Source organism: Motacilla alba, chromosome 2 (genome assembly GCF_015832195.1).
Source record: "Motacilla alba alba isolate MOTALB_02 chromosome 2, Motacilla_alba_V1.0_pri, whole genome shotgun sequence".
Taxonomy (NCBI): Eukaryota; Metazoa; Chordata; class Aves; order Passeriformes; family Motacillidae; genus Motacilla; species Motacilla alba.
Window position 1 is genome coordinate 66,690,467 of NC_052017.1, and position 24,365 is coordinate 66,714,831.

The window sequence follows — 24,365 nt, forward strand, 5'->3', positions numbered from 1 at the left end:
TGCTGATATTGCTGTTAGGATGTTTCTATTGATATTTCTAGCATGCATTTTTATTTTCTTAACTTTGGACCACAGTTAATTACAGCTTACAGGGTGCAGATAGAAAAAAGGATGGGGAAGAAGGAAACCCCCTTTCCAGGGAGAAGATGGTAGGCAGTGCTTTGAGATGCACCCACAAAGCAGCAGAGAGGGCCAGCAAGCAGCAGAGAAGTGAAGAAATAGGAAGTGAGGCAGCAGTCATGAAGAAAGTAGGAAAGGAAGCAGTTACCCTGCAGGGAAGGAAAAAGCAGGACAACTTTCAAGGGCAGAGATTAATGTAACTTGGGGGAGGCTGCAATGACAGGATTTGGAGAAGAGAAGAAACCAAATCACCAGGAAAAATTGGCCCATGGATGCAGTAGGCAAAGAATCAAGGAGGAGGCAGAAGAAAATGGTGGGGCTCAGGTAAATGAATGTGAAAAGAGTCATTATGCTTTTGTACCTATTAAAGTGTGCTTTGGGCCTCCTTAAATCAGAAGCAAAATTGCACTGGGTCAGGTCTATGCTGTAAAGTTCTGCAGGCAGATGTGCAAAGGGATACGGTCTGCAACTGAGCTTAAAACCCAGCTGCGCTACCAAAAGCAGCGAGTGTTCAGAGTTACGCAGTCAGAACCATACTTTCACCAGCACAGCTTGTGTCATTCAGACAATGATAAGATAAGCCATGCTGGCAAAAGCAGAGTTTTGCTGTTGTAAATGGTACTGGGGGTAGTTATACCGCTGCTGCAGTATATAGGGCTGTAACTACACCAGGAGAGCTCTTTGCTTGTTAAAACATCCATGCTGTATTAAGAGATTGTCCCTTATGGACACATGATTAAGAGAAGTAAAAGGAATTCTTCTACTGACATGACTTCCACAACTACTGCAAAAAACTGTCAGCACAAGGCTTTTCCTGGCAGAGGAAGATAGCTGTTTGGACCAGGGGGGTGTAAGATACAGACAAATTTTAGATAATTTCTGAAGCCTTCATACAGGAAAGTATTTGCTTCTACAAAAAGAAAACTCAATAATTGCCAAGTATATGAATGTAGGGCAATGTGGATAAGAGCATTTAAATCCTTTTACCTTTATTTATCATTCAACATTCACTTGTTTTTAAATATAGGATTCTTGACAAAAAAGTATTCTCAATATATTTTTCTGCATTCCTGTCTTCAACTTGCATAACAGTTAATATGCTCCATAATCTTCTTTCCTTCTGTGCAATACAAAGAAAGTAAAACTTCTCTTAATGAGCATACAGAGAGGAAAGGTTTGGTAGATAGATAAACTTTTTGTTTTGTTTTTGTTTTTGTTTTCAATTACTTTGCGGGTCAGGAGGGATTGTACTCTAACTGAACTGAAACTTGAAAAAGAAAAATCCCCTGAACCCCTATTATCAAAATGAGTGCAAGAGAGCTGTTACCTGAAATGATTCACTGTATGGAAATCTCAACTCTTGAAACAAATGATTTCTAAGAACCGGGCACAGACATCAGCCTCTTCCTTAAAAGAACTCCAAGTAACTAGACAGGGCAGAAGACATTTTAACTCCCAATTCTCAGCTTGCAATCAGTGTTTACAGCAAAGGATGAAATCTCTTGGGATTAATGTCTATGAAGATATCTTGAAATCCTCACATTCATGCAAAATTTTTCCTGCAGCCTCTTGTGAACTGGTAATAGATTGCTGTGGCTCTCTAAACTCAGCAGAGAAATACTCTTCTGAGGTATAAATTTGGATTAAATGGCAACTGCAAATAAGATTTTCTCTAATCATTTCCTGAACAATCTTAGATACTCATTTCATATACACCTTCTGAGCTTGTTTCATTATGCTGTTTTCCTCCAAGTCCTTTCCCTTTCAGAAGTGGCTGAAGGTAATTCTTAGAGTGCAAATGAGCAGCCTGAATCATTCAGCAAAATGATTTTTTAAATTATTAAATGCAAAGAAACAAATAAAAAACCCACAGAAAACCCCAAGAAAAGTCCTGGGGTAGTGCCTAATGTCACTAGAATAAGAGTTATACAGCAGATAATCCCAAGAGGAGGCTGAGGAGAACACTGCCAAGGTGGCCAGTGGCACAGTGGATGGGAGCACTGTATTAGCTCCTGAGATTTGGATGAAAAGCCTGATTTAAAAAACACATTAAAATGAATGTGATGAATTCATCTTAGAGCCCTCAGAGCAGTGGTCCTCAAGTAAAAATTAGGACCTTCTGTTGAAGGACACTAATTCCCTCCACAGTTGCTTATCCCCCTACACACACATACACACACGCTAAATAAGGCTAGAAAGCTGCATGAGTGTTCTGACTGAAAAGTAAGATTGCTTTTGTTTCCTGTTTATTTTTATCTGGTATTCAGATGAAAATAATATATTTTTATATTGTTATATTTTATCTGTTATATTTTATCTGGTATTATATCTGGTATACTATGGTTATATGCAATAAAGAGCTGTGTAGTCGATATTCTCCTATGTGACTTGAGATTCAGAACTGTGGTTTCTGCTGTAAATGGGAGTGATTCACCTCAGAAGAACTAGTCTGTTGTTTTCTAGGTGCAGACTTAATCAGTAAACTTCAGCCTGATGTTTTTCCATTCCTCCCTGGTCCATCAGCCAATGGACAGAATTCACCACAATCCATACAGTTTTTTTTGGGATAATCTCAAAGACAGATCCACTGATGATGTTCCTGGTCTAGACTCCAGTTTACTGATACTGCAAAAGAGAGGAAATATTCCCTGCACTAGCTTGAATGTGGTGATTCAGTAGAGCTGGTATCATTCATCCTGTCCTGTGATGAACACCACATTACCCAGCCACACTGGAAAAGAACAAACAGGCTCAGATTTCCTATCTGGAAACTGAGAGCTGTTGCAAAACTTGGTACATGTTCTTCATCAATGGATAAAATAGAAACGACATGTATGTTGCATGTAAATGGGAACAACAGCAAAACTTGTGGCAGTAAATTGAGGTTAAATTGGCATAAAAGTGGTGAGTTTTGGAGAGCTAGGAAAACAGTGGAATGAAGAGAAAGTAAGATGGGAGTGGTGTATCATAGTTCAGTATACAAAAGTTTGGTAGCATGGAAATTAATATAGACAGTTCCTGGCATGATTTTGGGCTAGTGCTGACTGCAAGAGGGCTGCTGTACAGCTGGGATACTCGTGTGAAAATGTTAGCAGCATATGTAATAAAAACCACTAAACTGGATTTATACAGAAATAAGTTATTATTGAAACACAGCTGTACTTTGAACAAAGCATTGAGGAATTTATAAGACAATGATTTGCCAAAGGGAACAGCTTAAACTTATCTCAGCCAGAGAGCCACAACCAGTTCCTGTGGCTGCTCCCTACCACTGAGCACAAACTCCACTTCCCTCCAGCAATGAAATGGGGACCAAAAGCTTTAATTGCATGGTGTGCTCCATATCAATTCCTATAAATGGATGTCCTCTCTTCATATGAGCTAAAAACACATGTCAAATGTCTCACAACTTTTTCACCCTCTTTATCATTGCTATCACTGTTATCATATGAAAGTTGATCACAAGAGAATTGTAATTATTCAGCTAGCAGCTAAGTGGTGAGAACATCAAAGCACAAGTATGTTTATAGGGTTAATGCATGATTATTTTAGCATCCCAAAGGCTTTGGAATGCCATACCATCCAATTATCCCAGGGCTATGTGAGAAGAGGGAACTTCATGTAATTAGGAGTGCCTAAACTAAGCTTTCAGGATCAGTAAAATACATCATGTCACATTTCCCAATGCCAGCTGTTTCTCCCCAAATTTTACAGAACATAATACTACATTTTTTAGAATTTAAAAAGTGAAACAAACATGTAAAATCAGACTGTAGGATTAGTAATTATATCTTAGTTTTAAAATGGAAAAATCACTACATTTGCCAAACATTATAAATATGCATATCAGATCTGCCACTTCTGAATAAGCATGAGATCCATTAAGTCATATGCTCTGTTTCTGCTAGGAACCAATACTTCACCTATATTAAATAAAATTTTTAAAGGTTACTTTTTTTCTTCTAATTAGGATGCCCCTAGTCAAATATTTGATGCTGTATTTTCTAGGCCCCTACATGGCCTGATTTTCAGAGGTGTTGAGCACATTCATTGCTTCTGTGGCTGCTGAGCAACTCTGAAACTTAAGCATGTGAGTACAAATTAGATGCCAAACTACAGTCATCCCATTTTAAAAATTAATAGCATGATGAATACAACCAGTTGTGTGATCTCTGATGAAAATAGGATGAAAATGAATTGAAATATTTTCCTGCATCTTGGGATTAGTTTAAAAGTGAAACTTGATAAGAAATATTCATTTAGAAGCCTCTACAGTTTGTAAAAAATGGTGCAGCATGTTGAAGCACTTAGAAAACTATTACTAAGGAAACAAGTTAGATTCTTTCCAATGAATTCTAAATAGTTGGGAAAAGTGATGGAGACCCACTGTGATTAAGGGGAGATAGGAAGAACACAAAAGAAAGGTCCTTCAGGAATACAAATAGTATGATGAAGAAATACATTGAACTTTAAAGAAGAGCGACGTAAGTAAAGAGGTGTTTATATAGATAATTGGAAAAAATATATGTTCAGTAAGGTTTTCTTTGATTATCAAACACCAATAATTATTTGTACACACAATGACAAAATTATCTCCTAAAGAGGTATTCTGCTATAGCCTGTATGTATGAAAAATTAGAGGATGGGGTCAGCTATCTAACAACAGAATAATTTCCTGGTGCAGTGGGAAGGGGTTAATGTGCAGATAACAGCACAGAGAGCTGTTAATATTATTGTATAACAGACATCCCCTTCTAAATGTGACCTGCAAATACCTTTAAACAGTCCAGTAATTCTAGATGTTTGCCAAATGCTTCTGAATATCAGAAGGCTCCCTGAGTTATTAACCTAAGCACTGAATAACCATGTGCTTTGTGACTTTGCAGGGTTCTGGTGAATCTGCTCGAAGTGATGATGCTGCGTGCTGCCTGCTGGCTGTGTCTGATCCATACACTCTTCCTGCAGACCTCACAGCATCTTCAGTTAGAAATATAAATGTTGATTTATTACAGTGCTTTCCATTCTTTGGGGCCTACTTTTCATTTCAGTATTTTATTTATCATTTGGCATTACCGTTAACTCTCCAAAGCAAAATTCTCGATCCCATGATGCAGACACCCTGGTCCATTGTAGGAATATAGAGAATTATAATATCACCTGCACAGTGCTTTCTGGGACATTCTTTGGAAAACATGTGTCTGACCCAGACAGGACCTAGAGGTAAAATGGTGTAAGGATGAAAAGGCTCAGCTTCAGATTAGTAAAATGTACAACACGTACAACTGTTGCGCACCTTGCACTGCTGCTTTGCTGGAAAATTATATTTTAGGGGATGAGTTGGAGAAGAGTGAAGTTGCAATGTAACTACTTTCGTCCCCTACCCAGAACCCTAAATCTGCATGTGCATTTTAGTTGCTTTTAAAAACGAAACTGAAAATATCCATTAATAAATTCAGATATCAGATTAAGGAGCAGTGCCTCTGGTATCAAAATTGTTTACATGATTCAGTGCAATGAATTACTATTTTTTTTTAATTGGGAAGATCTTAATTCCAAGTTAATTGTGTTTCTCATAAAAAAAACCCAAAAAACTTCAATGTCTTGCTGGGCATATTCAACAGCAAGAAAATAAGGCAGTGTAACTAAAAGGTCTAAGTACTTATAAAACTGTTCCTGAATTAGCCAATATTTGCTACATCCTACAAGACTATTTTCTGAGGCCGGCTTCAAGAAAAGATAAAGTTACAGAAATAACTGTAAGGAATTCCAAAACTGTGCAATTCACCTACTATCAGTTTTCTGTACAATATTAAGAGATATACAGTAGCACTTAGTAATAAAATAGGAACACTTAAATTACTAGAAACCATCCTGATTTTGGAGAACAAAGGAAGAGATGCTCTTTGTACAACATTTATTGCCTCCTTGTAAGTACAGACTGTCTTGAGATTAACAACTGGTTAAAAGAGAAATAGCTTTTTTTTTTCCCTAATGCAAATATTTCTGCCAGGATCTTGACAAGATCTGAAGCAGACCACACTAATGATATCATGCTGCACAAGTATTTTCTTATCTAAGATGCTATTCTACCATAGCCAAGCTTAAGAGTAGAAGATGCTAACCTTGAATAAACTCTTGCTGCTTTGTGTGTACTAATAAGGTGTTGGAGAATTCTCCATGAAGTGATACTTGTATGTAATACTTCTGCAACAGCTCTGGCTGTCTAATTTAATCCCATGTTCTTCATCAAGAATCTTAACTCACTTTATAATAAAACTGAGAGTTTTGGGAGCACCATTGCACAGCTGAAGGAACTGAGGCAGTGAGAGGGCAGCTAATCAGCAAGAGGTAGAAAGGGCAGGAACAGGAGCCCCCCTCTCCTAACTCTGGGCCTGCTTGTATCAAAAGTGTGCATTTCAGTGCATGAAATAGAGTAGGCCTCAATTAATTAAGGAACAGAAGTGAGAGCTGTATAGCCACGTTTAAAGAAAAATATTTAGAAATTGACTGGTACACTCCTACTTTTACAGCTTCTGAATGCAAACCAGCCTGTAGCTGGACCTCTGCTCTACATACATTGGTAGTAAAAAAAAAATCTGCTGGTCCTTGATAACTCAGGAACAGACACAAAAATAAATATAGGGAATGATGGATTGATGCTTCTAGGAAGGCAAGCTGTGGGTTGAATAATACAAGGGGGGAAAACCAGAGAAGACAGAGTAGGAGGCAAAAGGAAGAAGGGTTTAGGGGAAGGATTTTGCCTTATCCAGTGCTTCTTTTGTGTGGTTCACTCCTGACCTTAACTTTTAGGGTGAAAAGACCTTGTGACACAGCAGAGCTGGTGTGCATTTGTCACATGGAGAAATAATTTGAGGAGAGTGTACAGGTGTTTCCTGTGTTGCAGAAATCATCTCTACAGAGACTCTTGTTTGTGATTACCCAAGTCTTCAAAGAAAATACCAAGATGGATGTCTAAAAGGTCCTGCCAATAGCAGGATCCACCATCTATTTCCTAGTTACTAAAACAGACACAGACACAGCTCCCAGGAATGCCTACGAGGAACCTCCATCAACGGCAGCTCTTCAAAACAGCCCTAGATGTAAAGGTGATTTGTCCTTTATCATTCCCTGCTGGGTAGCATCTCTAGTGAACATTTCTAAAGTTGGGCCGTACATTTTTGCAATACATTTTTCTCAATATCCTGATTTTTCTTAAATTGTTCTGCTGCTGACCAGCTGTACTGGAAAGCTTTTACCCTTTAGGTGAATTTCATGTTTACTCTTAGCTGGTACGCTTCAAACCTAGTCCCTCTCACTGTAGCATGATGCTACTATTTGTTTGGATCAGCTTTTGTGTCAGGAAACATCTCCTGCAAAATGACATCACAATTTCCTCTAAATCTTTTTGTTTTGTTTTGTTTTGTTTTGTTTTGTGGCACTCAGCTCCGATTTTTCAGATCAAGCTATAGACAATGACAGTGTACTTTTCAGAGGTGCTGAATAACCCATTCTAACCTGAAACGCTTTGCTACACATCCAAAAATAGGGTGCTGAGAAGTACTGAGAAATCTGTAGCTGGAAAATGAGGAATCAGGAAGCTGGTGTGCTTTGCAAATTCTGTATCCATGTCTTCCCTCCTCAGACCTTCAGTGCAGAACAGGCACTGCCAGGTGGCTGCAGAGGAGCTGATCTGTCAGGCAGGCGCTCTCGCTCTCGCTGTGCCCTGGGCTTGGGTGGGAGGACCCGTGCACAGACCTGTGACCTGAAGCACAGCCCTTTTGCGGGAGAGAAAAGAGTACAGCCTTGGGCAATGAAACCTCATTTCACTTCAGGGAGTGCTAGTTAATAGGAACTCGGAGAAAGCAGGATTATACCACAGTGACTGTTTCCAGTGAAGTACGAAATGGCTGCATCTCTCATGGTCCAGTCACTGCAGAGCCTCTCCCGTGGGTGTTGGCTGACTTACAGTGAATTAAGATAAGGGGAGCTGGGTGGGTAATTTAGGCTTTTACATGCATGTTTTGAAACAGGATCCAGTAAATTCACAGCTAAAATTTTTTAAAAAAAGGAGAGTAGGTTAAGCATTTTAAGTCCATCGTGTTCTTACTTGCAAGATGCAAATCTTCCGAGCTCTTGCTGCAGCATCTCACTGGAAAAGGGGCTATAAATTGTAAAATATTTTACTTTTGTTGTTTGGGACAGTACAAAAAGCAGGGAAATATGTTTAATGAACATTCTTCTTGTTCAAAGCATTTCAGTAGCTCAGCTCTGATATTGTTTCAAAACTGTTTTCTCAAGGCCCTCCAGCACATGGTGTTATGAAAAAAAAGTTGTCAGACTGGTTTTAACACATCTTTTCAATACTGATAAGCAAAAGTTCACTGAAATAATTCCCAATAAGATACATGTGGGGATATACCTTTCTTAAGGCTCTCTTGTTGGATTCAAATTTTAGGGAGACCTGTTGCATTCCAGACTTAAGCAGCCTCTTTCAAAGTTATTAGAAAAGCACGGGCATGTGTCAGATGCTGTGCTGAGGAGCGCTTATGTCACATCCTGTTACCCGTGTCTGCTTTTAAACCTGTTTCGTAAGTGCAGTGAGTGACTGACAGTCTTCAAGTGCAAACATCTTTGAAACTACAGGAGCTGAGTTCCAAAACGCTGCTGTTTTTCGTTGCTAAAGGTAAAACACTCGATCAGTAGCTAGTTTTTCTTAATTAAGTAAACGATTTAATCTTGAAGGTACTTTGCTTAACAATGTCATCATTAAAATGGTAATGGGCTTTGAGGTCCTTATTCAGCTTGGTATGGCGTCCTACCTTTGCTGCTATTGTTTCATCCTGTTCACACAGAAGTTTCTGCAATTCAGTCTGGTAAAAGCAAGAAGTTAACCAAGGAACTAAAGCTCAAAAATAGCATGTGGCCAAATCTTTGAGTCTATCTTAATAAGGTCCTATCTATCCTCCCCTTGAAGCCACATAGGCACTTCAGTTGGATGCAAAATGGTTCCTCTGCTAGGTAGAAGCAAAATGAGCTAATATATTTTTTACTATTATTAATATCTGTTTTGGAAATGATGCTTTTAAAAGCCAGGACATGCTAAAATTACTCAGAAAATAAGTATTTTACTAAACTATGCACACTAGCTTGCTATAACATGATTTGGTAAAAATCAATACATTTTTTTTCTGTCTAATAACCATGGGGCTCAGCTGAACACAGCTAGAAAAAGCCCTATTTAAATAGTGGGGTCGCCCCCCCTCCTGATTTTCCAGTGTACAAAGCAAGTTAAAGCAAAAACAAAGCAAAAATACTTTGGCAGATGGATGTAGCTATCAAACCTGGAACTTTCCCATGCTTCTTTTTCCACACTTGTGCATTAACCACCAGCCTCTCACTGCAGACTAAGCCCATGCCCAAATGTTGGCAATAGAGGTCTAGTTTGAGATGCTGTTCAAAGCAGCCACAGGTCAAATTCTCTGTTATACCTAAGATGTACTTCATGCTTTGTCACATTATCTGGTCCTTCTGGGGACCTCTAAGACATCCCTGCAGATTTAGAGTGGCGTCAAGGTCCCTGTCATTTACCCTTGAATAGAAAGGCCTTTGCCAGAGCCAAGAAAAACTAGAAAGCAGCAACTTTCTGGCCACACCTCCTTCCTCACATCATCCCTACAGAAAGGGGCGGGGGGAAGAGATAGGAAACACCATTCTCGGCACGGGAGGATTTTTGGTTTCCATAAGGCTTAGTGTGCCCTTTGCTTGGCCAGAGGGGCATAAACAGGGCCCCAGACTAACAACAAAACCAGATCCTCCCTGCCAGTAAGGGAAGGAATGGTTGGTAGCACAAGTGCTTATTCTACAATGTTTAATTTTCCCAGCTCACTGGGTTGCCTCAACACACAGGGAAAATACGCTGGCAATAGGTGGGACCATCACAACTTTCTGTGGGAGTCCCCAAAGAGAAAGTTTCTAAGCTGGCATTTTCACTGACAATGACAGAGACTTGTGGGGTCCCCCTGCCCCAGTCTGCGAGACAGCTCAATGGCAGAGGCCCTGGCAAGCAGATGGGAGGAAAGACTGTCTACTGACTGCTCAGCATTGCCAGGAAAGTTGACAAAACCAAGTAATATTGTTCCACCAAAAAAATAAGCATGACATACCTAAGCCATTATAGATCTTAAAAATGTGGATGAAGACTGTCTAAATATTTTCCTTTATGGAGTCAATAGGCTACATTCATCTCTAAGGTATCACCCAGGCCCTCCACTGTTAAAGAAAGCTTTGTGGTCCATAGCACTTAAACCTTTATTAGTTTCTACTTTTTTTTTTTTTTTTTTTTTTTTAATAAAACGGGAGTGGTGGTACAATATATTAGTTATATTTCACCACAATTTGCTTATATCCATGTATTTTTTAATTAAACTCATATTTTAGTAGAAAATGATAGGGGAAATCAACTGGAAAAATTATTTCATGGAAAAAGTAGAAAGAGTAACATTCATTATGCATCCTTGAATGTCCTTGAATTAAAAGGCGTGTCTGCTTTTAAACACGCTTTCAGAGGTGGAATAAGCTAAAGGGATGTTTATCCACAGCAATACTGCCTTGACAAATACTCAAAGGAGTAAAAGGAATAGCTGCACCATTTGCTCCAGTGACTTTTGTTCCCTTAATGAAATGTACACAAATACCCTCATCCATTGACTGGATGCACCCCTATCTGCTGTGTGGCCTGCACTGACAGTCCATGTGTCCCCTCACTCCTGATGCATCTGTAAGCTTGACAGCTCAGTTCTCTGTGGATCCTCAGGCTGGGAGCAGAATGAGTCATGGTACAGCAACCCATTCTTTAGAATGCCCGTGTTTTAGAAAAGACACAACTCCAGAAGAAAATTAAAGAATAAATTGATATATCACAGTATATGTGTTCTGTGATTCCTTTCAGTTCTTCATTCCAACTCTGAGAAATGATTTCCCACTCTTGTGAATGAAAATGTTTCTTATTAGACAAAGATAGAAATCAGCTGATAACAACTGGAGGGAATAGGGAGAAATTAGGCATAATGGGCCCTCAAGTTATTTGCTTGTTATTTTAGTTTGCTTTCCACTTTGAAAGTAGTTTGTGGATTTCCTTTAGAAGCAGGGTTGATGGGTTCTCTTTTAATCTAAGTAACAATATTGAAAATTGTTAGTCTAAAATAAGAATGTTTAAAAGAAGATGGATGAAAACTTAACGTGTTGAGCCAGCCTTCACCTTCTTTCACACCTCTTAACTTTCAAAAATTCAGACCATCAAACAAAAATTTTTTGCATTGAAAAGAGCTGCTCAGGGCCACTGCAGTTGTGGATGAGGTCTGTACCTGATGCTACATCACTAAGGCAGTTTACTTCTATCTCTGTTTTCTTAGTAGTTTACAACACATAGATGAAAAATTCTGAGAGTTTTATTGCATGAGAAAATGTAAAAGTCGTGTACTTAACTAATACAGGTCTTTGGGATATTTTTTTAAACATTTCCCGGCCCGACTGCAAGAGCTGTCCAGCCTGTACAGTTCCAGCTTCCTCCTCCTCCTCCTCCATTTAGCAAGGCTCACCTATGCTATTTACTGCATCATTGCATCCAAGCCAAACTTGGTTACTGCGGCAACTAAGTTTTTCTTCTCGAAGGGTCACAGGGAAACACATCCTTCAGGATCCCCTAGTAACCGTCAGCCGCCAGCACTGGGGAACATCAACACTGAAATGCCTGCTTTCCATCGCTAAGGCAGCGCCGCCTGCGCCTGCAACAAGGGGGGCAGAGTCTAGTTACATTCCTGACCCACTTTCACATCCCTCCCTCCTCCTCCCTCTCCTCCTCCCTCCCCGAGCGCAGCAGCAACCAGCAGGGCAGCAGAGCCTCCATTTAGCAAGCCTCGCACACCCGCAGCCCCCGAGCTGTCTCCTAGCAGGCGGCAGCAGCGCAGGTTTCCCCAGCAGCAGGCGGGGAGCGGGAGGGGGGGACTGCGGACCTCCGGGAAAGGAGGGAATTCCCTCTCGCCAGCCTGTCTGTGGAGCGGCGCTGCTCCTGCCCTTTGTCCGGCCCTTTCGACCCGCATCGATGCCTGCACCCTCACCAGCTGCAGCGTGAGGCTGTGCCCCTTCCCTCTGCTTTCCCAGCCACTCCTGGACCAGTGTTGAGCTTCCTCTGCCCAGACCCTTTCCGCCATGCCCTCGGCCCCGGATCAGCCTGGGTGCGCACACCTGACTGCCCCGCTCCCCTTCTCGGAACCCCGCCATTCCTGTCCCACTCTCGGGCTCCTGGCGCTCGTCCCTTTCCCCAGATAATTGCAACACCTCCCCCCGCCTCCCCGAGTGGCGGGCAGGCAGGTGAGTAAGAGGAGGGCGCTCCGTCAGTTCCCCTGGGACGGACACTCCCTTTCCCTGCGGGCAGCTGAGAGGGATTTGCCCCACGCCGGGGCAGGCATGGCAGCCACCTCCCCCAGCCCGCTTATCCCCGGCCTCGTGCTCTGGGCAGCCGAGGCCTCTCCAGGCCGTGGGAGGGCCCTGATGTTTGGGAAGGGGGTGTGGACAAGCCGGGGGCAGGTGCCACCCTGAGGGGGCCCAGCGTGTGGAATGGGGCTGGGGCTCACGAGGTCCGGGATGGGGGCTGCCAGGCCGACTCCGCCTTCCCTGGCTCCCTGCGGGGAACAGAGCCGTGCCCGAGGCAAGGAGAGAGGAGGGTGGCCCCCGGCACGGCCGGGTCTCTGAGCAGGTGCTGGTTTTGGGAGCTCCCTACACACCGGCACCTGGAAGGGGCAGCTCCCCGAGGATGCAGATGTGCCGGGCCTGAGGGCACGGCGGCGGGGACAGTGCCGAGGGGACAGGGGAGCCCAGCTGCTGGGACACGCACCGGCCCACCGCCATGGTGGCCATGAGACGTGCTAGTAGAAGCTCTCCTCTCCTCTCCTCTCCTCTCCTCTCCTCTCCTCTCCTCTCCTCTCCTCTCCTCTCCTCTCCTCTCCTCTCCTCTCCTCTCCCCTCCCCTCCCCTCCCCTCCCCTCCCCTTATTTTTATTTTTTAGTTCTGTTATTGCAAAATACCAGCTATGATCAGCTCCTTGCTGTGGAGCCCAGCCTGCAGGAGTGCCCTGGTTTGTGCCAAGGAAGTGCTCCTGTCCCACAGTTTTAGACACCTGTCGGCCTGGGGACCTGGGCTCATGCTGGACACGCAGCCCTTGGTGAATAAAAAGAAAAAAAAAAAAAAAAAAAATTCCCACCTCCTCCATGATGAAAAGGAGCCTAAGTTTCAAAATTATGGCTTAGATTTCATGTGTTTCTCAGCACTTTTTTGGGGCTCTTTTTTCAGGTGGTGGAGATCGGAATAAAAAGAGCCATTTAATTTCTGAACGCTAGAAGCATCTGCTTAAAAATTAGTTCACTGTTCTTTGTCCTTGTATAACTTAAACCCACCTGTTTTCAAGTTTGGGCTTGATACATATTTCTGCTCCATTCCTGTAAGCACTTCAGCACATGTTACACATATGCTTACATCTGCGGAGTCCAGGGCCAGAATCTTCAATGTCACCCTAAATGTTTAGTGCTGTACCACATTTGCAAACCTCGCTGAGTAATAGATTAATAATGACTCAAAATAACATGACACATAAACAGTATATTATTTCCATCACAGTGGAAACAGTGGTTTTCCAGATATTCTCTCTTTCTCTCTGTGTAAATGTGCATGTAGCAGAGGTCTAGGTACTCAGTATGAAGTACATTTGGCGTTTTACTTACTAAATTTGAACTAACTTCTCAATTAACCTAACATTTTACACGCACAAGGGCCAAAAAACATACTTATTATTTACATAAGTTTTAAAATAGTGTGCACTGTCCTGCGTGCTATGAGTGCTAAGCTGGTAGCAGTACCTCACGCATCTTTAAACTTTCCTCTGCACTAGGGAAGAGTTACACACCTGCAGGGAGGCTTGTAAGGACACAAGATTGCACACAGATTATTTCACTGCCTGAAAATGTTTTTTTAGTTTGAGTGATTAACCTGGGCTTCCCTGCATCTGTCGTGACCACGAACGACAGTGACTGCATGCTGTGAAGTGCTTTTGTCAGTGGCAGACGTTTAACTGGAAATGAGAAAAGAAAAAAAGAGAAAAAAAAAAAACTGGCAGGAACCACTGAGATAATAATAAATGCAGAATGTCAACAATGATAGATAAAAAACCTACTAAACTAATTTTTAGTGCAGTATTTTTCACTGAGATAAACAAATCTTGAGGTTGAAATAATATACTCTTCTGAGTAGGCAGCAGTAGCTGTGCCGCAAATGCATTTTTCACCTTTTCAGAGCTTTTCAAGAAATTAAAATGCAGTGACTAGTTGCAAAACAGTTTGATAGGTTATTATTAAAAGAGTAGCATCCTCATTCCTAATGTCAGAAGACACGACTGGAACAAACTGCTAGGCTGGTTAATGAATGATCAACCATGAGCAGCGTATGCCTTTTTCAAGAAAAGATTTTTATTCTTACTAGGCTTCCAGAATTCTATCCAAATCACAAACTACAAGATATTTTCAAGAAGACTTGCAGAGAAAAATGTTTTCTCTGGATTTGTTGCATATAATATTGCTTTGTAGTATTTTATAGTGAAGATTTAGTAATTAAAAAGCTTGCTTGGGGAGCTTTTTTGATAGCTCCTACAGGTAGCAGAGAAGGGCAGGTGAAATTAGGTGATGCAAGTTGGTACAGCCAGTAAGCCTAGCTGCACTTTCTCAGATTTAAAGGTGCTCTGCAAGGATATATTTTCTGTGCTGCAAGGCGAGTTTTGAGGTTAAATCTTTACCACATCTGCTGCAATGAATATGACAACCAAGTAGTTGTTACATCCTGGCCACGCACTCTCCTGTGGTGAGTCCAGTTTGTAGTTTTGAGCAGTTTGCTACAGAATGGATACGGAAATCCTGTTAGCAAAGTGGTAAAGTGGACACACACATAGGAGGCTTTGGGAGGCACAGAAGAATGTGGAGGAGAGGCTGTCCCGGGATGCTGGGATGGCACATGGGAACACACAGCCCAAGACAGTTACTTAAGGTGGCTTTTATTCAGACATCTACTGCAGCCATAAAAAGAGGTGTGCGAGGGAATATCTTGGGAGAGCCTTTCCCAATCAGCAAAGCATGCCTCGAGGCACACCGTCATTAAGGGTGGGGTGCAGAGGGGCCCTGCTGTAGCGAGAGGCATGTGGAGGATCCTGAGGACAGCACGGAGCAGGAGGAGCCAGGCTGCAATGGAAATGGCTCTCCTTGTCTCTCCCCACTTCTCAGCAGCTTCCAGCCACGCTGCCAGCCACGGGGCAAAGGCCTGAGGGTTGGGGTGAGAGAGCCTGACACATGTGACAGTGTTGGGGGTGTGGAAAGGAGAGGGAGGAGAAAGGATAAATAAGCCCAAACAACCCCTTTTTTCATACTCTCTTTTTTCAAAACAGACCTTAGGGCTGGTCTTTCTTGTGTTCAAGGATTTTTTTTTTTTCTTTTTAAAACCCTGCTGTATCTGCTGCTGTTGTAGGTGAGTCCAGCAGCAGCCCTCACTTGACCTTGCCTGGTTTGCCTTGCAGTGAGGCTGAAGTTGCTTTTTTACCTTGGGACAGGTCAGAAGCACTAGCTTGAGGTAAAAAAAACCACACCGCCTTGCAAGGAAAAGGCAAGGCCCCACTCTGCCTCAGCCATCTCTCTCAGTAATTGGAATTTCAGCAAGTACCTGCCCCTAAGATGAATGTTGTGCAGCATTCCCAGGCACGCCCCACCTCGAATGCCAGCCCTGTCTTCCTCCGGGCCCCAACATAGCATCAACAGCCTTCTCCCTCCTGGAGCAATGCATGAGCTACTGATTCATGCTGCTCTCCCATCAGCAAGCAGGGAGATGTCTGCGCCATCTCCAGCACCTGGGTTTGAGTAGTTACGCAGGCAAAGTTCTTGCTTGGAAAGAAGGTATTTTCCTCTCTCTGCTGGCCCCATTTCCCAAGATTTATATGACCAATTTCCAAACTCTTCTTAATTGTAGAGATAAGGTATTTAAAACATATGTGCTTCACGTAACGCTGTGGAGCGCTGTCTGCCTCTTGCCCTGTCTTCGTTCACAGAAGGTGCTCATGCATATGGAAACAATCAAGCTACCCAAAAGACAACACACTTGATACTGCTAATTACACGGAGTAAACACCACTGGGACTATAACTGGTCTCTAGATCTGAGTCAGTATACTGCTGCTGAGCTAAAGAAGAAAGTCTATTATGTGCATTCATATTATAGCCAGCGAAGTCCCTGCTGCACATATTGCTGATTTCTCTACATGCTACATGGCACAGAGCCAAGGAATTGTAGTACAAACAGGATTTTATAACCAGCATTATTTAAGGATGGGCAAACTGTGAAGCTCCAAAAGTTAATGATTGTAGTGCACTTTCAATTAATTTTTATTGTCAAGCTGTATTTCAGGGCACTAAAGAGCTCTTGCGATGACAAGCAGGAGTGTGTGGGAATAGGCAGGAATACAGTATGCATTGTTATTCTCTCTGATTTATAGATCAGAGAATAACCTATCTGGCTGACAAGTTACCTTTTTCCTCTCATGTTAGATGAAATTCATCTCTGTGTTGGGCTCCCTCCAGAAAATGCATTTTAGCAGTTTAAATACAGCGTCAGTCATCAAATTTACAAATGGTACACGTAAGCCCCTGCACAGAAGCAGATATCACACTTTTCCACTACGGATATCTGTAGTACTTTTGTTGTTAAGACAATTTATCCTACAATAGCCCAATTCAGAAGTCACTGAGTGGATTTAAAAGTACTAACTACATTTTAATGACTCAGAAGGAACTTCTGACAGGATGCTTTCTTTTGAAACACAAGTATACACTGAAGTCTGCATGCCATAAGGTACAAAGTCTGGATAAAGGCAGGCTGTGCATGAGCAGTAACAGTGACAAAGCTTAGCCTTGTATGATGAGCATCAAATTCACCACTTCAGCTCCCTCCCTGTCCCTCTGAAGCCACAGGCCAGAGGCATGTGTCCGCTAAAGAGAGCATTGGTAGAAGCTGAGTTTTGCCTGCTTTTCCCCTTGCAGAGGACACAAGTTTGGGCCTCTACCTAGACACTGACAAATTTAGAGGGTCATGCTATGTTTGAAACTCAGATTTGACTGAGAATGGGACAACAGACTTGAAACAGATTACAGGAAAACTGACAGAAAGAACAATTATTTAAGTCTAATTTATCTAGGAAATGTAAAGGAAAAAATACCCACCAGAAAACCAATCCAAACCAAGACAGACACTTTGGAAAGTATAGGTAGAGCTGGGTCACAGACAGGTGTCCAGCTTTAGCTCGCAGCTGAGGGAGGTGGCTGCTCTGGCCAGCTCCTTCTCTGCTGCCCCAGGTTACTGCTTCAGCGGCTGTGCTGATACAGCTGTTTGTCTAGCTGTCCTTTAAGCCAGTCCTGTGAAATGATCCATTTCAAAGAAAAGACATGCATTTTCCGGGAGAATGCATGGTGGGGTTTTTTTTAACCCAAAGGTCCTTAAAAAAAGCCTTTGGAGCTCAGCTACACAAACAGTTGACTTGATGTCATGGGACAGCAGGTGTAAGTCTCTCTGTGGATTTTTGAGAAATGAGAGGGAGCTACACCAAAAGGCTCTGCTACAGTCCAAACAGCTGTATGTCTGTAACCTGAAGTGTTCCTCTTCTTCTCAAGTCCACCAAGACCATGAAGTGGCCTCAGGCTTGCCTGTGTGGTGCATGCATCCACCGGAGGGTCACTCTGTGGCTGGCTGCCATGCTCACCACAGGGTATTGTGGCACTTCCTTTGCACCCACCAGTTTTGGCAGACCTAATCTGCACTGATCTTTGCCAGTTGAGCTATATCATACCAATTTCAAAATTTAAATAATGGCAGTGCTATGCCCACACCATTTTAAATGTTAGCCAGGGCTTAATGCATTAACACCAGGCTCATTTCCATGTGAAAGCTGGCATGTGACAAGCCAGAGGATGAACTTCTGGACACTGTTACCCTGCACTTGGTCCACAGACATTCAAGTAGGCTGTGGCAGAAGTTTCTGTCTCCAGTTCTCTCCTGGTGCCAGAGGTTCCTGCTGCTTCAGATCCAGGGAGTAAACTGTGGGTTGACCACTTCCTGTCATTTGGTGGCAGCTTGCAATGTTGAAATACTAGGCCCCCTCTAACCTACCTCATTCAGCCTGAAAAATTGTGAAAAGCATTCAAGCACAGTTGAGCAGAGCAGGCCTGAAGGGATGGTAGTCACAGGCTGGGTTGATAAGACTTCTCCAGCAGCACCTCAGCTTGGGAGGATGTGCATCTGTAGCCCAGTCCTCTGTGCAGACATTGTTAAATTATCTTTAGAGGGTTTATTGCAAAGACAAATGTTGCTTGGTACTAGCATGAAACCACACAGCTCCTCCTTTGGGCTGGCATTGTCCTCCAGCTAGTGTGGGCAGCTATTCAGATCATCCATATGTTTGCTTAAAATGGGTACACACGAGTGTGCTGAGTGGGAGGTAGCTCACCCATCTTTGAAACACAGGTAAGCTGCTTCAGTGCTGATTGCCAAGCAAAACATCTTCATGGGGAAGCTTTCTGCTGAAACCAAAGTGAAAGTTACCCTTAGTTTTCTTATTGCTACCTATGGAGTCACCACATCCTTCTCTTGCCACGAGCACCTCATCGTTTAGAAAGTGGCAACAAGTGAGCACCCCATCGTTTAGAAAGTGGCAACAAGTGATGGTGCTAAGCACTGAGAAGTGGGTCTCTCCGTGTTTGTGGGGGAGGGGATGAATTTTTGGAGGGGTTAAAATTTGCTCTTTGAAAGCAGTGAACACCGAAGGGTCCACCTGGGGAGAATGTTCCTGGCGTGCTGCAATTTTGTCTTGCTTCCCTACATTTCTTGTGGAGACAAGCCCCAAGGAATCTAAAGACTTGGCTTATTTTCCTGATCCTGCAACAGATTCCCTGCCTTGCCCAGCCAAGGGCAAGTCATTTAGGATCACATTTTCGAGCATGGGCTTTAATTTTAGCTTGAGATATCCAGAATCTGTCTTACATGTGTATTAATCACTTACAGCTCTAGCCAAAATGAACAGAAGCTGCCTGAACATAGAAGTGCACTGAAAATTAGATGTTACTTCAAAAAACAGGGCCAGTTCTGTCTTACTCAGCTTGCTCCTACGTTCACTGGAGGTAGTAAGTAACACCTGTCCAGCTGGGGAGACATCAAGATAAATTATTTTTTATAAACCATGTGGAATGATTAATTCTTTTTTTAAACATTATTTGCAAATGTAACAGAGAAAAGCTCTTGGAGCATTGTTTCTCTTGTTTGGATGTTTTTATTGGATTCAAATAAGGATAAGCATTACCTCCTTCATCAGCAGGCTTGCTGACCATAAAGAATTTTGTTTTGCTTTCAGGGATTAGGCATGAGATTTTGGTTTCTCTCACTTGTTTATGGCACGAATTTGCTACACATAAATCACTGCAGGTCAGAACATTGCTGTTCCCTTAGCATAAGGTAAGAGAGCACAGAATCACTCTTTAATGTTGTGCAATTGGACAGGATTTGGCTTGTCCTGATTTTGTGTTTGGAGAAGTCAGGCTGCCCTTTGTGCCTGATGTTTTACCTCTTTTCTCCTGAAGGTCCAGTGGAGAAATCTGACTGGGTGCTTTTGTATCACTCACTCACTGCCCGATCTTTGTTTTGCTGAAATTAAAGTACAGCTTCCTAGTCTGTGGCTCACTGTGGGATTTCCCAGTGTTTCACCAGGCTGTAGTCTGATGTACTCTTCAAATACTGAAAAAAGTAGTTGCACTATCTTTACACCTGGTCCAAAGTGCATGTGGCTGTAAGGCAGACCAGTTCAAGGGAGAAATCTGGCTCAGTAAGTGACAGTCTCTGTTTTTTAGTCAGTTTAGTTTTGTGCGGTTCAGTTTGATGGTAGAGCTGAGCAGCAAGGGCAGGTGCAGAGAGAGAGAGAGAGGGAGTCAACCCCCAGTCCTTCAGGTGTCCTTGTGTGGCAGTGTTTGCAGAAACTTAGGCAGCCTTACTGCCCTCTGTGTCTTCATCTCTCTTGCCACTATCTCTTGGGGGGTGCGTGGGTGGGGTGGCAAGAAGTTAATGTTACTCAGTAGCCAGCGAGCAATGGGGATAAAGACCCATATTGTGCCTTTCTGATCCCAAGGCTATCCCCCTCCCCCCTTCCATTCTTTGGTTTACTCAGTAGAGCTACCCTGATTCACATAAGCTAACAATCTGTTTGAGAAGAAACAATTAGGCCCATAGAAGTTGTTGACATCTTATTTTCATTTTTTTCAATGGCATAATGGGTGCTCCAGTCCAGCTTGTCCTTTTGTGTTCTCCATCCCAGGCATTCCTCCCAGATGCAAAGTCCCTGTGAGGCTGGGGACAGAACAGTGGCTCTCCCAAACATTTTGGACCGGGAGACTGCTAGTGACACTTAGCATTTCTCACAGAACATGATGTGGCTGCTGAGCAGGCTAGTAATTGAAAACACTGCTGAAACCAGCAGGCTCCCCAGGCCAGCTGCGGGCCACTTCCCGTGCCTTCAGAGCGCACGGTGCCGGCATTTGCTGGGACCAGCTGTAGGGGCTGGGGAGGATGGAGTGTGCTTGCAGGAGGCTACAAGAACAGCCCGGGTGTCTTTTCCAGGAAGTTGGGTGCACACTCCCCGCTTCTTCTTTCTCTGTGGTCTTTTGGAGTTCAGCTTAAATCAGATCTGGAATACAGCATCCTGCTGCAGAAAGAGCCAATGGTCCTAGAAACAGACTCCTACTATAAAAAATCTTACGGGAGCCAGATGCCCCAGACCCTGACAGAGATTGATCAAATGGCTGGTGGTATCACCTTTCACTTTGCTTTGGCAAGGGGGGAGGCACGGAATGATGGAAAGTTTTCAGGTGGTTACTTTCAGAAAGTATTTAAGGGTTGTTGTTGTTGTTGTTATTGTTGTGTTTTGTTTAAGTGTTGCAAACAGGAAATCAGGTCATTCTACACCACACAGTGCAAGCACAGAGACAGAAAGGGAGGAGGACGGTGGGTAGCAAGGAGCAGTCACTCCAGAGGAGCAGCCCTTCCTGACTGCAGCACGCTGCAGATGTATGCTTTGTCAGAGGCTGGAAAAGTTCATCGCCATGGAAAGGAAATCTATTAAACGTGCCTCCTGGAGGTATGGGAGGCCCTGCGACAAGCCTCCCGGGACACGGGGAATCTTTGGCCAGAGAACCGCTTTGGAGAAAAGAGACATAGATGCTCGGGTGTGCCACCACCAGCCTTTGCAGAAGCGGTGCGCCAGGCTTCCCCGCGGGGTGTTTCTGCAGCGGCGGAGGTGTCCCGCCCGTCGGTAAGCGCGGGCCTGTCCCTGGGAGCGGGGCGCGGGCAGGGATCCGCAGCCGGAGCCGGCCCGGCGCTCCCGGCAGGTGCCGCCCGCGCCGCCCCCTCGCGCCGCCAGAGGGCGCTGCGCCGTGCGCGCCTCCCCGCGGGCGGGGCCGCGCCCGGGCCGCGGGCACCGAGCGGCGGGAGGGGTCGGGGACAGCGGCGGCGACAGCGGCGGGGACAGCATCGCCCGGGCACCGCGTCCCGCTGGCCCCTCGGCTGCACGCCCTGGGCGGGCCCGCTGCCCCGTCCTGCGCGGAGCATCCCTTTTAAAGACATCGCTGGGCACAAAGGCGGTCCCCGAGAGCAGGATCCGAGGCTGAAACGAAACTTTCTCGGAATAAGTAAATAGCAAGGGTTTGTAGCCTGTTGCGCTGGCAGAGCGTTTGCTCATCCTGCTGCAGTTTGCAGTGTGTGACCAGATACGGGTGGTTGTCTTCCTTCCTCTTTATATTTCCAGCAAAAACGTAGTGAAAAGAATAACAGCATCAGAGAAACACAGAGGGGAAAAAAAAAAAAAAAAAAAAAAAAAAAAAAAAAAAAAAAAAAAAGGATGAGGCGGGCCGGCCCAGCAGCCAGCCTCAGGAGATGGTGAGACAGAAGAGCTATTCATTCTGAGAGCCAGTTGCTCTTCGCCCTGCTAGATTATAAATTGGACACCTTATTAAGAGCTGATCCTCCAGCAGCCCCACCCAGGGCTGTGTTCATGCGCTTAACCAGTGGAACGTAATCCCATTTCACTAGTGATGCCTGTTACTGGATAAGCACATGTGCAAGCGTGGCAGAGGACACCAGGAAAAAAGAAACAGCACTCTGACTGCTTTCTGAATCGTCGGTTTGAGAAAAGAAGATAAGAGTTTTGGGAGAGAATGGGGAGGAGGATGGTTTGCACCAAAATTTGGACACTTCCATGACAATGCTAGATGCTTTACCAAATGATTAAACGAACATAATTTTTTGTTTTTATTTCTTTTGCTTGTTTTCTCAGTCGTAACACAAAAGTGCTGTCTCTCTGGCATGACGTGCCAGCCCAAATGTTGCTGCCGGAATCAAGCACTGGAAGAGCCTGACAAGATATAACCCCACCAAGGCAGAGGCTTGGCACGGGCCTCTTTGGTAATTCCAAGTTTCAGTTGTGATAGTTTGCTTGGCTACTTACTTCTTGTCAGATGAACCCAACGGTCTGAACAAATTTAGGCAGATTTCAAGTTGAATGGTTGTTGCAGTGAAAATTTCATGGAGACTTTTGTTTAACATTTCAGCAAAGTTTTATCAACTTTGGCAAGACTTCCAAGCTTTTCAACCTTCACACACCTTTTAACCATTTGAAAAGTTGTCTACCTTGCATTTGAAATGCACAAAGTTACTGCCAGTTGTTGTCAGGAAAAAAAAAAAGCAGCTTGATATGGGTTTATTTTTGTGGTGAAGAAAACAAGATGACTTATTATGAACCTGTTTTGGTGTCTCTGAACAGTGTCCCTGCTCATACATGCACATTTTTCCTCCCAGGCAAGACCATCTGGAGGATTCATGGAATACTAGGTGCATCATGAAAATTCTGCATTTTCAGATGGACATTTATTCTGAATGGTGTATAGATACACGTGGGGTTGGTTCCCCTATTGGGGCACCTCTGCTTTACTTTCCTTGGCAGGGAATTTAAACAGAGTTGGATGCATTGCAAGTGAGCACTGGTCAGGAAATGAAAAAGTAACATGGAAGTGCCACCTTAAAACAACGTCCTCTCCCTGTGTAGCAGTGAGTTATGGACACAGATTCAGGTGTATTTCGGTGGTATCTCAACTTTTTGCCTTGTTTTGCATCTCATATAATTGAAAAGCAATCTTTGGATTTGTTCTAGGAAGAAATAAATTTCTGTCAGATCTAAGTGTCATTAGTGACTCATTTGTCATTTGGAAATGTTTGTAGGATTCTGTCCAGGTTCTGAGTTGCTGGCTGTTACTGGTGTGTTGGAAAGCAATGCCTCCTCAGATGTTCCTGTATACCTTTATCTATCTGCCTACAATCATTTTATGAGCTCATGAGAATGAACACAAGACATCTTTGACATCCCTCTTTCTCATTTCCTCTCCTATTTTTCACATACGATGCTTTTGCCAATAACTCTTTCCTGGTAAAACAAAGCATCTGAATTCATGCTATGTGTGTCTGTCTGTGTCTGTATATGTGGTTCCATGTCCCTTCCCTTCTCATCTCCACAAATTTCGAGCCTGTTGACAAAAGAATACAGATCTGAAAGTGAAGCTCCTGTGAGTTTGAAAGAGAGGGGCAGATGTGTACGTGAAAGAACCTGTTTGTGCTGAAGCATCAACATGCTACCAGCCCAGCTCACCTTTGCATCAGACACCAGGGAACTCCCAGTGGTGTCCCCTGGAAGTCAGACTTCCTCCAGTCTCTCAGTCATGGACTCCTTGTTCATACTGATGGTTTTGGTACAGTTGGAAGAGAGAAAGGAAAAAAACCCCTGGAGCTTCTCTCTTGTTCTTGCACATCCAAGATTTATGGGTATCTCTTGCAGGTTGTGTCCTAGGCAGCAGGAATCCCTGTCCCTGGTGCATGTACCCTCCAAAGTGGGCATTAATTTTGTTACAGAGCAGTATAACTGCCAGGTTTCAACTGTGTTATGTTTCAGAGGTGTGGATGCCCTTAATTAAATCAATTTTTGGTAAAGTCGTGAAGGCTTTGAAAATAAGAGGAGAGCCTTGAATTTAAGCTGAGACTGAGTAGTCAGCAGAGCAAAGAGCAGAGCTTAAGCTTGTTTGG

The 24,365-nt window shown here is 43.6% G+C and overlaps 1 protein-coding gene and 1 long non-coding RNA gene across 2 annotated transcripts in view; one reads left to right on the forward strand and one right to left on the reverse strand.

The window, feature by feature from the left end:
- Positions 1–17,577, reverse strand: part of RREB1 (ras responsive element binding protein 1) — a 145,237-nt gene extending 127,660 nt beyond the window's left edge. Inside the window, exon 1 of the mRNA XM_038127823.1 lies at positions 17,423–17,577. The gene's annotated coding sequence lies outside the window, so the exon portion shown is untranslated. The remainder of the gene's footprint in view (positions 1–17,422) is intronic.
- LOC119697277 lies at positions 12,011–23,686 on the forward strand. Its single transcript, XR_005255809.1, has 3 exons — positions 12,011–12,489; positions 21,172–21,549; positions 22,570–23,686. It is a non-coding gene; the product is annotated as an uncharacterized LOC119697277 (long non-coding RNA).
- Positions 23,687–24,365: the final 679 nt, after the last annotated feature.